Source organism: Suncus etruscus, chromosome 4 (assembly GCF_024139225.1).
Source record: "Suncus etruscus isolate mSunEtr1 chromosome 4, mSunEtr1.pri.cur, whole genome shotgun sequence".
In the NCBI taxonomy this organism is placed as follows: Eukaryota; Metazoa; Chordata; class Mammalia; order Eulipotyphla; family Soricidae; genus Suncus; species Suncus etruscus.
In genome coordinates, this window is record NC_064851.1 from 119,186,162 (window position 1) to 119,200,814 (window position 14,653).

General features: G+C 35.9%; 1 protein-coding gene across 1 annotated transcript in view; it reads right to left on the bottom strand.

Annotated features, from left to right (window-relative positions):
* Nucleotides 1–14,653, bottom strand: part of PALLD (palladin, cytoskeletal associated protein) — a 463,024-nt gene that overhangs the window by 367,501 nt on the left and 80,870 nt on the right. The window lies entirely within an intron of this gene.

Sequence of the window (14,653 nt, forward strand, 5' to 3'; positions counted from 1 at the left end):
AAAGTTGAGAAGATTATAGACCTATATAATTTCACAAGGTATTTTTTTGTGTGAAATGGGAATAAAATTGATGAATATTTGTTAAACGGAAGAAGGTAGGATATATATAAGTCAGAAAAAAATTTAGTAGAGTGTAACCATGAAGATTTGGTTTCACTGCTACTTGAAAGCCAATTCAATTGGAAACTCAGTGACAGGTCAAGAAAACTTTATTGGCCACAAGCTGGCAGGTTGAAAATGGCATGCTCTTGTCCTCAAAGGAACCATCTATTTTTTTTTAAATAGAGAAAGCGAACAAGGAACAGATATCTCTTTTATGTTTTGCCTTTGCAAACAAGGAATTTGGTAGTTGAGCTCTACTACCTGGCAGTGCTCAGTGATCACTGCCATCAGTACTTGGGGAATCATATGTGGTGCTGGGATCAAACTAGTGTCAGCCTTATGTAAGGCAAGTGTCATAACTTCGATACTATCTTTTTGATCCAAAGAAATATGTTTATGAAAAGGATGGGTTGCAGATCAGAGGGCACCAGAATAAACAATAAAATGTTTCTGTTTCTCTGAGGTGCACAGACGTATTTGAAAATTTAAATAGAGTAAGGGTTAAACTTTGAGGAGAAGAGAAAACTTATATTCTTATCTTGAGGATACTCAGTTGCATAGGTCAGAAGACCAATTGTGATGCTAGTACTCAGCTTTGATTTTTCAGCTTCTGAACTTTTGTCACCACATACATATTCATAGCTACTTGATAATCAGCTCTAGGGCCAAGATACTGAAATCTGGAGACACCATCTTTCTTCACTATAATGGGTGAACACAATGCAACCACACTTAACATGAAGTGTAAACTGCTCATATCTAAAGAAATGCATGCTTTTGGCATAAAAATGATAGTATATCTAATTTTATAGGTGCTCATTTAGATAATTATGTGTGACTCATACCTGGGACAATGTCTTCAAAGCCTTCAAACATGTAGAATAAATGCCACAATATGGTAGAGAAAAGAGATTCCAAAGGAATCAGCACATCATTTGCTGCTTCTCTTCTCATCCTTTCATCTTTGTTATTGTAGTACAGACCTTCTCAACAAATCATTATTTTTTGGTAGTGTAAATTTCTAATTAATTCTTCTTTGCTTGCCAAAATATATAATAGTGGGGAAATTAAAATACCCTCTTGTTTAACAGAATGTAGACATGTATCCTATCCAGACAGGAATTGATAATGGTATCAAATTGTTGGTTCAATAAAGAGGGCAAATACAACCTGACCTCACCATAATTCATCTTATGGAAGTCAAACACATATACTTATTTTGGATCTTTAATAGCATGCGATCAATTTATCTAATTCACAACATTTTGCTCATTTATCATGAATTTGAGCAAATAAGTTCCATAATGACTAGATTAAATGTATTTAACCTTTGGCTATAGACACAATTTATTTGCTTGGAGTAGAAGATTTTATTAATTATAATTTCTTTTAGAATGTCAGACTTCAAGAAAGCTTTCAACCATATCTCTGACAATTCCACCCAGAGTTTTATCTATTTATCCTGTTCTAGATGAACTATCTACTAGAATATTCTATAGGTCAACATAGTCATAGAATTTGGTGCAGGCTCCAAATAAACAGGTTTATTACTGAATATAGAATATAGCCCAATTAAGGTGTTCCTGGCAAGTTTCAGGGGTGGAGTCAGCTAGTTAAAGTCTTAGTACATCTGCACATGAACTCCTTACTTTAACACATTATTTTCTCAGTTTAGGACATCTCAACTGGAAACCAGTGTCAAACAATTTCTCCCCCACAAAAAATAATCACGTAGCAGGACTAGAATTCAAATTCTAGGTTGTATATGTTGTATATGTGTGTGCTTCCCTCTATGCTCATTAGACTTTAAAAAAATTGCCTTCTGGGCCCGGAGAGATAGCACAGCGGCGTTTGCCTTGCAAGCAGCCGATCCAGGACCAAAGGTGGTTGGTTCGAATCCCGGTGTCCCATATGGTCCCCCGTGCCTGCCAGGAGCTATTTCTGAGCAGACAGCCAGGAGTAACCCCTGAGCAACGCTGGGTGTGGCCCAAAAACCAAAAAAAAAAAAATTGCCTTCCCACCTTCTATCAAAATGAACTCCATTTTGCAAACATGATCTGTAGGGTGCTGCCTCCCTTCACATACTTCTACTGCTTTAAGGTTACTCCTTAAATACCTTCCTGCCCTTCAGTTTAGTAACTAAATAGGAATAAATGTTCCACATTAGGACCAGAATAAGGAATTGCCTTTTATCTGTACCCATATGTCTTTTTCAGCTTCTCACTAAGAACTGACAGCTAGTTTCTACCTCAGATCATATTTTATATCCTATTTCCATCAGAATTAGGAATCTTCTGACTTCTTTTACCCTCCAAATATGTTTTTATATAATCCCTAGTTTTTATTCATATTTATTATTCTATTTGATTTTTTTTCTGTTATTGGCTTACCACTCAAAATACTCTACTAGGAGTATTAGTAACTCTTAATAACTCTTAGGAGTTTAGTATTATTCTTCTATATGTGTATTAGGTTCATTACACCCACTGCCAAAATTCTAGTTCCAATATATTTCTTACTTAATTTGCTACTCCAAGAATTTTCCTAATTGTAAATGACAAATGCAAGAGGGCCAATAATCATACATCTAAATCCAAGGCCATTGACTTCCACAACTCTGAAACTACCCACATGGCCCCTTCCTATAAACCTCCTGTAAACTCATCTAACTCAATCCCTTTCAATAAACACAGCATTCCTGAAATATAATAACAAAAACCATGTTTATGTTGGAAAAATGTTTAATGATCAAATTGCAAGAGGATTGTTTTATTTGTCTTCTTTTAAAATTCAGATGTACATAAATCACCCAGCATATCAAATTGATGGGATTTTGTGGTGTGCATGTTTCATGACACTATTTTTTTTTTATTTTATTGTGGCTGAAGTGAATTGCAAATCTTTCACAGTAATATTTAAGGTACATAGTGACAGAAATAATCCCTGAGCATCAAATGGGTGTGACCCCCCAAAAAATTTTTATGGGGCCAGAGACATAGTACAGAGTATAGGACATTTGCCTTGCCATGTGGTCAAACCTGCTTTCATCTTTAGCACCACATATGGTGCCCTCAGCATTGCTAGGAGAGATCCCTTGAATCGTTCATTGCCAGCACAAAAGTTAGGAATATTCTATAAGCCAGGTGTGGACTCCAAACCAAAGATATCAAAAATTTATAGTTATTTTATTGTGATTGTAGTTTTGGTGTCAGTTATAAAAATAGTGTTAACATTTATGATTCTGATGTATAGATACAGCATGTCACTTTTGCCCAAGTAAACAAGCTCCTCCAGTGTCCTTATGCCATTTCCTATAGTCCTCTTCTTTATTCCCTACCCCCACCATTCTCTTGATTGAATCAGGGGCATTCCCACCACCAGTGATGTTATGACACTATTTCTAATGGAAAATATACTCTAGTTCCAAACAACTGATTGAAAAGTACACTAACAAACTGACTTTTTAAAAATTTAAGGATTTTATTTTGTTTGTTTTGGGGCCACACCCAGCAGCACTTAGAGATTACTCCTGGCTCTATGCTCAAAAATTACTCCTGATGTCTTTGGGGTTCATATAAGATGCTGAGTGCCCAACACTAGTTGGCTGCATGTAAGGCAAATGCTCTTTTGCTGTGCTATTGCTCTGGCCCCAATCCAAGGATTTCTTATGCTCTTTTTCTATAGACATGCATATTTCCATTTTAGTTCCTCATATTTCCATTTTTATTACCTCAATTTGCTTTTGGAACTCTTCCTGCTCTCTGTTTCCTCCTATTACTGGACTGAGTCTTTAGAGACTCTATGGAAGAGGTTGAGGTAGTATTGACAAAGGCTTTTATGTGTTGTTGATATAAATTTCAATCATGAATATTTTTTAAATTTCGGGGCCGGGGAGGTGGCGCTAAGAGGTAAGGTGTCTGCCTTACAAGCGCTAGCCAAGGAAGGACTGCGGTTCAATCCCCTGGCATCCCATATGGTCCCCCCCCCCCCAAGCCAGAGGCAATTTCTGAGTGCTTAGCCAGGAATAATCCTGAGCATCAAATGGGTGTGTCCCCCCCAAAATTTTTATGTGGCCAGAGACATAGTACAAAATATAGGCCATTTGCCTTGCCATGTGGTCAAACCTGCTTTTATCTTTAGCACCACATATGGTGCCCTCAGCATTGCCAGGAGAGATCCCTTGAATCACTCATTGCCAGCACAAAAGTTAGGAATATTCTATAAGCCAGGTGTGGACTCCAAACCAAAGATGTCTATATATTTATAGTTATTTTATTATGATTGTACTTTTGGTGTCAGTTATAAAAATAGTGTTAACACTTATGATTCTGATGTATAGATACAGCATTTCACTTCTGCCCAAGTAAACAAGCTCCTCCAGTGTCCTTATGCCATTTTCTATAGGCCTCTTCTTCATTCCCTACCCTCACCACTCTCCTGATTGACGCCCTGCTCTTTATAATCCAAAGGAAAAGATTTATAACATATCAATAGTCCATTTTGTTTCTATATTCTACAGATGATTGATATTTTTTGGCATTTGTCTATCTCCCTTTAACTTATTTCACTAAACACGATACAGTTCTACCCATATTGCAAAAAACTGTAAAAGCTTTTCTTTCCTCTTTTTTTTTTTTGATTTTGGACTATACCTGCAGCACTCAAGAGTTACACCTGACCCTATTCTCAGAAATCATTCCTAGTAGGTTTGGGGGTGTGATGTCAGGGTTTGAACCCAGATCGCCTGTACACAAGGCAAATGCTATACCCATTGCGTTATCTTCTTCTATCTTCTTATTTTTCTTTTCTTTTTTTAATTTTTGGATCATATTCTGCAATGATTACTCTTGACTCTGAGTTCAAGAATCACTCCTGGCCATGTTCAGGGATCATATGGAATGCCAGGGGTCAAAGCTGGGTGGGCCACATGCAAGGCAATTGTTCTTCCTGTTATACTATCCCTCAGGTCCTAGTATTTTTTCTGTAATATTTCCCCAACATTATGGCTGCATAATATTTTAGATAATCATATATATATTTATGAGTGAATGAATATAGCACCATACATCACAGCTTCTTTATCAAATTTAAACTTTTATAAGCCAAAGTTAGCTGTTTATATTTATTTATATTTTGCTACACCTGATGATGCTCAGGAGTTACTATTAGGTTTGCACTCAGGAATCATTCTGGGTAGTTTTGCACAACCAAATAGGATGTTGGGGATCAAACCCAGGTTGATTGCATGCAAGTGCTCAACCTACTATATTATTGCTCTGGCCCCTGATTAAATATCTTTATTAAAGCACCATGATTACAAACACCCCCTTTTACCAGTGCAACATTCCCAGCACCAATGCCCCCATCTCCCTCCTCCCCAACCCCCTCCTGCCTGTATTAGAGACAGACATTCTATTTCTCTCATTTATTATCATTGTCATGATAGTTGTTAGTGTAGTTAGTTCTCTAATTTCACTCCCACTCTTTGTAGTAAGCTTCATATCATAAGCCAGTCTTTCCAGCCCTCATCTCTATTATCTCTAGGTATTATTACAACACTAAGTTTATTTTTTAACAACTTGCTTGAATGACAATAGACTGAACAGTAGGTAACTACTAGAAATAGATAACAATCTAAATATTTTTAACTGGTTGGAAAAATAAAAGTTGAGCAAGTATAATGTACAAGAGTGAAGAGGGGAAAAACCTTCATAAAGGTATTACATTAAATTAGCTACAAACATTAAAAATGCCTATTATGATTTTTAAAACTTCAGCAGAGCCTATAAAGAATAAAATCTATAAAGAAACTGATCTAGAAATAAGTAATTTCTTTGTGTGTCATACTTAGGGTAAGTCTCATAGTCATTTTTGCATTGTAAAGAATTTTTTTTCAGGGAGAGGTTAATTTGCATCTTAACATAAATCTCTAGGGTAAAGCCTTAATTCATGAATTCACGTGGCTATTTGGCATGGTTCTAAGTATGTAACCTCTTCTATGTTCAAGCTCAGATCTGTCAGGACAATGACCTGGATTCCTCTTCAAGTTCAGTCCCATAGGGCTCACTGCCTCAAGAAATACAATGGCACTATTCTCTCTACCTTGGATGCTAGACAGATCAAAAAAAACTTAGAAAAGACACATACCGTGATAAGGATGAACTTTTAAAAAGTTCTTGAATTGCTACTTTTACAATAGTGATTTGCTATCTAAATATGTAAGCAAAACACAACAGATTTAGTGTTAAATGGTAAGAGAAGTAAAATATTTTTACTTGTTTTTTTTTTTTTTTTCAGTGTAAAGTGCTGTCCCAATGAAGTAAGATCCTAAATTTTAGCTACAGGTCAGATCATTTAATTACATACTCCATTTCTAATGATTTGTCTTTGTGATGTATCTTCACAAGTCTTAACCTGTTTTTGAAATCTCAAAAAAAAATTATCTTCACATACTGTATGTTCTGAGTAATTTTTCTTGGTCACAGAGAATACTTTTTTTCTATATATACTTTATTCTTTATGAGCATGTCATATGATTTTTTGGGACTCATCCTCATAATCTCTATAAACCCATAATATTCCCTCCCAGTATTATTGCTAAGAATAGAGTTTCCATGATTTAATGTCTTAATATTTTGAAAATTATTTCTCAAAAGAACCTTAAATGACTTTTTAATATATTTTTATAACTGTCACACCTTATATCTCATTCCATTTTTACTCCCTAAAGCAAGCATTAAGCTTTCTTAGGGTTAAATTAAGATGAGTAGACCTAGTCATAAAAGATATATTAGATTCTTTAAGGAAAATAGACTGAATAGCATCATCTTGCTATTATAATGGGGAATAGTGTTCAGGGGCCATATTGTGTGGGAGATCAAACTCAGGGCCTGATATACAGGACATGTTCTCTATCACATAAGCTACATACCTTGCACTTGAACCACCTTTCATGACAGGAGTTTTATACCAGAAACTATACCATATATGGCAACTTTAAAAAAGTAATTTTAAAAGATATGCCAACATTATACTGAAATATTTCTCAAATGTAAGTGGGTGAGTTTTCCAGGTATTGCTCAAGAATAGCACTAAATATTTTGTGAAAGCTGCTTTTAACTGTGATGAGATATTTGGTTCTGGGGGGTGGGGAATCCACAATAGTGAATCATGGGCACCTTTGATTGAGTGGCTGTGACACCTCAGAGTTTTCTATACCTCTACATCTCTAATTCTCACAATCAACCTTGTAGAAAAATTTAATTACCTTTCTATAAAGTGCAAGATTTGGACTTAGCAGTACTAAGGACACACTGAAAACTAAACACTGAGTACCCAGTCCTCTAGAATTTGAACCCATTATCGGACTACAAACTATTTTTATTATATCTGCAATGTAAATTCAATGTATGATCAAAAATTTTAGATTCTATAATAAATATATTGACAAGAAGCAAGGGGTCTTAAATAGTGATATGATGAAAATTATCCACTATCTAGAGCACCTTCTGAGAAAAGAAAAAAATTATTTTTCCACTTTTTGTTTCAAATATTCTGTCCTGGGACTTGAGAAATAGTACAGTAGGTAGAGCATTTGCTTTGCATGTTGCAGATCCAGGTTTATCCCTAACATCTCCTATGGTCCTCTGAGCCCACCAGGAGTGATCCCTGTGCACAGGGTTAGAAGTACATCCTTAGTACTCTGAAGTACTAGAGTATTCTGCCAGTTTTATCCCTCTCGTGCCTATCCTTACGGACTGCTAATGAATTTGTAGTAGTTGGTACTATCCACCTTCAGAATTTCTCTGAGGAAAAATGTTCTTTATTAGAAAATTACAAAATGTACATTGGAGGTCTGCTGACAGCATGAAGACTACTATGAGGGCTTATCTATGACTTCCTGTATGCCGAGGAAAGAATTTTGAATTAAGTGTCTATCCTAAATTATAAAGGTGATCCCTGAGCACAAAGCCAGGAATAAGCCCTGAGCACTACCAAGTATGGCCCCCCAAACAAAAATACCTGAAAATTTTCTTTTCTGCACTAAAGAATGCTCTACTAGTTGCCTCTTCATTAACTAGTGCTACTCTCTAGGACACCATGGACATCTCTGACTCATTAAGTCCCCTCTACTCCTCTGGGTGCTCTGGTAATGTTACTAGGAATTATTCCTTCTGTTGGAGGAAGACAATTAAAATAATAAAACATGAATTATAAAGTGGCTTATTATTAGACAATATGAATGAATACTTTGCATTTTATCATATCGAAACCCAATATTATCCTTGTAAATTTCTTTTTTTATTTTCGGTGGTGGGGCTTTGCAACCACACATTTGATGAAAACATACTTCTTTAAAAAATGTCGACAGAGACCTGGGTTTTATGCTCCAGTGATATGGAACCAAACAGACGCAGCATGAGTATGTCAGAACAGAAGCAAAGGACATTGAGACTTGAGAGATAACAGAGCAGGCATGCTTTTGAACTGGGTTTGATCCCTGGCACCCCATTTGGTCCCCAGGCACTTCAAAAAAAGATCCCTGAGCAAAGAGCCAGGAGTACACCCTGAACACCACAGGGTATGACACCAAATAAACAAAACAAATTTAAAAAAAGTAAGGAGAGGACAAGGCAGCCAGGAATTGAAGTCTGTCCCAGGCATGACACCATGCAATAAAGTCCATAAGATTTGATTTTCAGTTGACTCAGCAAATCTTTGATTTCACTATAATTTAGCAACTAATTCTCTCATCTTTAATAGCACCCCAAACTTTTCTTTTTTTTTAAATTAAGAATGTAAATTCTTTCTTCACATGACTGAAACCCAAACACAATCATGTATGTAATCAAGGTGTTTAAATAAAAAAAAAAAGAAATATATATATATATATATATATATATATATATATGAATGTAAATTCTGAACAGCAATTTTACCTTGTTTTTATATAGTCTCCTTTCTTTCCTCTCTCTTTATAAATCTACATAAGTATATGCTGAGGGAAAGAAGGAGCAAGGCCTGGGCTATACTGCAAAGCAGATCTAAGGGCTACCGAGTACTTATCTGCAAAGCTCGGACACTGATAGTCATAAGAGGAAATGAAAAAGGAATTGTTAGTTTTAATATGACTCATAATTCTGACTCAGAGGGATTTAGGCCAATTTCTGATCTCATCTCAGAGCTTCCTCAAGCACCTGGACTGTCCCTGGAGGGCTCCTACCTAGATTTCGGCTTAGGCCACACCTGTTTGGCCCTGAGGCAACAAGAACTTTGCCTGCAGTGGGATGCAGCTGTTTCATTAGATCAGACAAGGATCAGACTGATAACTTTTCTAGAAGCATAATTTATTCTTTATTTTAGTCCTGAATGACAAATGATGGCATAGTAAAGCTTTGGATTCAAACTTGCCCTGCTCAGGAAATCAGTTCTGAGAACCAGAAAGACTGAGTCTGACAAGGTCTGCTTTTGCTCTGGGAAGGATGGTTGGTGTTTGGAGGAAACCCTTGTTTCAATTTTTGGCTCCAAAGAAGAAAACTCAACAGATACATGTTTCACAAATAGAGAAATTAATTTTACCTCAAGTTGTCAAATGAGTGTTTCACAGAAGGCAATTCCTGAACAAGGAAATCAGCTGAAGGAAAATACTTGAAGAGATTCTGATAGAGATGAAAAAAACCTATTCTTTAAAATACTTTGCTATTTCTACATTAAAAAAATCAGAGAAGTAACCTGAGAAAAATTATTTACCAGAGTCTGCTGAAAAAAGCATCTGAAGCAATTTCCCTTTCTTCATGAAAATTTGCAGACAATCCATCTGTGGTCAATTAAGCGGGCAAATGCAGTTTATGAAATATCTCTAGTTGCTCCATATTTCTTAAAAATTTGAAGTCTCCCAGAACCATGGGCCAGTTTGGTAGCTTAAGGAGTTTGGCTCCAGGAATTTTTCACAAATCCAAATTCTCAGGGGTACCAATGGTACTAGCAGGAAATTGGAACTGTATGAGGGGAGACAAAAGCAATCAGTCTCAGGATGGTGTACAATGTAATGGAACTCTATAGGCACGTCACGACTGTACTTTTGATCACTTTCCAACATGAAGATCACACTAAGTACTTCGCTATAGACTGATTCAAGTTGAAAAGGGCCAGTTTGAGCAAAATCATTTTCAGAATGGCTCACCCAACTTGTTGATTTAATGAACTTAGCTTAGCTCCAGAGCTACACAATTGAAAATCACTATCCTCAAACAATCCTCTCAGAGATCTTTTCTTTCCTGCTTTGAACCAATGTAACTTTAAATTCTATAAAAAGAATTTGTGGAGAATTGAGAGGATGAACTAATGATATGGTGTATAATAGTTCTTGAAGTTTTTAAATTGGGACTTTTTAACAGATGTCCAAATTATTCTCAAAAGCATGACCCCTTTGAGTCCTGGAAATAATAAAATCTGCTATTAGGAACGCTAACATGTTGATCAAGTTTGGATTTATCAACAGAATCTCCAATGTACCAGTTTGCAAGTCTACAATGCTCTGGCTATTTCTTTATTTTACATTCCAATTCAAAGTAAAAATGGAGTCTTGGTTCTTGCCTCCTTTCCCCATAATTCCTATATTCATTGAAGACCAGTGATGGTAACAAGACCAACATCTGAACAATGGTTGTTTCTGAGCTGTGCTGAGCTTTAGTCTCCAGTTAAGGAAGTGTTGTGAGGTCTATCAAGATGTAGATGTACAAATTGTCCTCTTTCTAATTTTCAAATGTTTTTAGGCACTGTGATTTAAAATACAATATCTCAATACTACGTACACCATGAGTTTCAGTGTCTCTTTCCTAATGTCTCCGACTCTCTGACTCCAACCTCTCAGCACATTCAGTTCTATAAGCTGATTCTCAGGACCTGTCACCATTAGCCAACTGTTATTCACTTATTATGGTTTCTTTATTTTAAACTTATGAGAAAGATTATTTCATGTTTTTCCTCTTTCTCTGACTTTTATCTGCAGGATACCCTCAAGTTTTATCCATGTTGTAGTAAGATACAATAATAGATATTTTCTTATAGTTGTATCTAGCTCTATATTCTTGAAAATGTGGTTGCTACATACATTTGGGAAATTTCCAGTTTCTTATGGTTTGCCAAGATCTTTGGAAAAAATTTAAATCAAGAGGTGAAGGAGCACAGCTTTCCTTTTGGCAGCATTGAAAATAGAATCCAGGTAGGCACTGTTTAAATAAAAAGCCACTTTTTTTTTCAGGAAACCCAGAAAGATAATGCAGTAGACTATAGCTATATTAAAGAGTTTAAACATTTAAACCTTTTAATTCGTACCAATTGTAAACAAAACAAGCAGAATATAAGCCAATGAAATACCGCAATAACTTTAGAACAGGTACACCTATATTACTCTATTCATTCATGTCATTTTCTTGACCTATTTTTCCTGACATCTGAATGAACCTAAACCCAATACTTTTAAAAATATGTCATTGTAAGTTATAAAAGAGGTGTTAATTGCACAAGTTTTCTAGGTTGAATTTAATATATAGAGGTGTTGACTTATAATCATTATGATTGAAACATAATACATTATTTATCAAAATGCTTAATTTTAAATGGAATTTTTATCTTCTAGTAAATTTTCAAAGTATACAGCACAAGGAAAAGGGAATACACACTTGCTCTGTGTTCTCTAGACCTTTATCAGAAACTCAGAATCATTCTTTGGCCTCCTTGTAGGAGGATCTACAGTAAAGGTGGCAAAGAGAATGATCACTGCTCAAATGTTCTCATGATAGAATAGTATGTCTAGAATGATGCCCAGCATGCTGTTGGTATTATAAACAAACAATGTAAGATTTCTGCCAAAAGAATACTCATGTTAATTGAGCATATGAAGCACTCTAAGAGTTGAGAGAGCTTCTAGTGGGAAAGAAATAATTAAAAAATGCTAAAGGGAAAGAAACATGGTTGGTTCAACTCAAGCACTAGATTGTCCAGTCAGACAAGCAGGCTTTGTGAAAACCAGTTGAAGGGAGCATGGGTGCTGGAACCCACTTCCTAGGAACTCAGAGAAAGCTAGTATTTTTTTTAAAAAACTAAAAAGATAATCATGGTCATGCATGATAAGGAAATGCAAATCAAGACATAGATATAATCTCCCACTTGTGAAAAAAGGTGTATATCAAAACATATAAGTTTAAAAACAACATGCAGAAAAGTTCTCTGCATTCCTATGTTCTTTGCAGCACTATATACAATGGCCAAATATGAAAACAACCTAAGAGACTGAGAATAGATGAGTAGATAAAGAAACTGGGGTACATCTACACAATGAAATACTACATAGTTGTTAGGGGAAATGACGTCATGAATTTGCATATACGTGGATGGATATGGAGAGTTTTAAGCTGCATGAAATGAATCAGAGAGAAAAGGATATACCTAGAACAATCTCACTCATTTGTGTGGTATAAGAAAAAAAAAGATACCATGATAATAATATCCAGAGATAATAGAGAGAAGGGCCAGGCGGACCAGTTCATGGTAGAAAGTTTTCCACAAATAGTAGAGGCATGCAATTAGGATAGAGAAGGGTCTACTATGACAATGATAGCTGGAATTTATCACACTGGACAAGAACTGGATATTGAATGGAGATAAATGATATGTATGGTCTCCCTTTATTAACAATAGTGCAAACCAAAGTGTCTAAAAGGGTGAGGTGGGAGTAAAATGCTGCCAGAGGCAGGCAGAGGAGAGGAGAAGGGAAACTGTGGATATTGATGATGGTAGAGGGTAATGTACACTGTAAGACGAAAATCCAATTATGAGCAAATTTGTAACACAGTGTTTAACTAAAAAGAAAAGGATGTCTTTGAGAAAATACAACATATATCTGATATATACTTATACATATATGGGAGGTTTTCTCCCACAACAGTGGCTGTGAACTGTACAATGTTGACATGGTTGTGGAGAGAGAGGAACACTCATTTACTGTGGGAATATCATCTGGTTCACCTTTTCTGTAAAGTAATATGGGTATCTATCACCAAAATAAGAATATAACTACTTTATGACCTAGTGTTCATGGCATCTTTCCCCCAAACACAAAAACATTAATTTGTAAGGATACATGCATATCTATGTCCATCCCTGCACTTAGTACAATAGCCAAGATATAGAAACAATCCAATGCCCAACTATGGGTGAATGGATTGAGGAGTTGGAATATTATGCAGCTCTAAGAAAGAACACAGTCTTGCAATTTGAAGCAACATGATTGAAAATAGATGATTTATTATGACTGAAGTCAATTAAAAGGAAATGAATAAACACAGAATGAACTGACTCCTATGAATAAAAGACATACAGCAAAATAGCAACACAGTCTTATGAGAGGATTGATACACATACTAGAGTTGGTGATGGGTTGAAAAGGAGAAGTATCAAGGTCCTTGGAGACATGATGTGGCTACACTGTGATCGGTATCATATCAGAATTCTGTGCATGATAAATAACTATATAATAATATTATAAACCACAGAATCTCAAATTAAAAATATGTTGAAACAGACCTCTATAAAACTGATTTTTTGAATAACAGTAATACAAGGGAAAGAAATCAGAAATCTAGTCTTTAATGTGTTAAGAGAATTTTAGTTAGCAAAAAATTATTGAGAAAACTCCTCAAAGGAATAGATCTCCGTCCCCCACCCATCCCTCACCCCCAAGATGGGGAACTTTTTATCTATTATTTTACTCACTGTCTCTCCAGCTGGTCTGTTAGCAAACAGCAGGCACCCCAGTATATACCAGAGGTCATCAAACTGGCCTGTGGGCCACATGTGGCCCACCAAGGACATTTATCAGATTCACAGGGTGTTTTTGTCATTCCTGCCTGTCCTGCTTAGCAGCCTACTTGTCCCAGGCACTGTTCACATGTGTGGAATGTGTGCCTCACTCTCTGACTCTCCTCTTTTTCTCTGTCTCTCAACTCCTCCTTTCTGACTTGGACAGAGTCCTCAAATTATGGCCTATGCAGGCCACTATTGTTCATAGTTTTTTTTTTTTAAACTATAGACCCATCCTCCAATGGTCTGAGGGACAGCTAACTGGCCCCCTGGTTTTTTTTGTTTTTTTTTTTTAGTTTGATTGAGTTTCAGTCATACAAAGTTCCAACACCTATCCTTTTTTTTAATTTTTTATTTTTAATTATGAGAACAAAGATGCAAAAAAAGAGGACAAGGTAAAGTTACAGTGGAAGGACAATCACCCATAATATAATTCTCAGAAGTCCCTTGCTGATATCTTAACTTTGAAATTTCAGCCAAAGAACATTCAGATAAATAAGACAGAATCCATGTACAATTACTTTGTCCCTCAAATCCCCAGATTGTAACACATTATAGTATTTCTTAACAGCACACAAGTGGCCCCCTGTTTAAAAAGTATGAGAACCCCTGGTCTAGACTGTCAAAATCACAGAATTCTACATCTGAGGTTTCTCTTATCCTTCCAGGGTCCAAAATATCTGCCCTA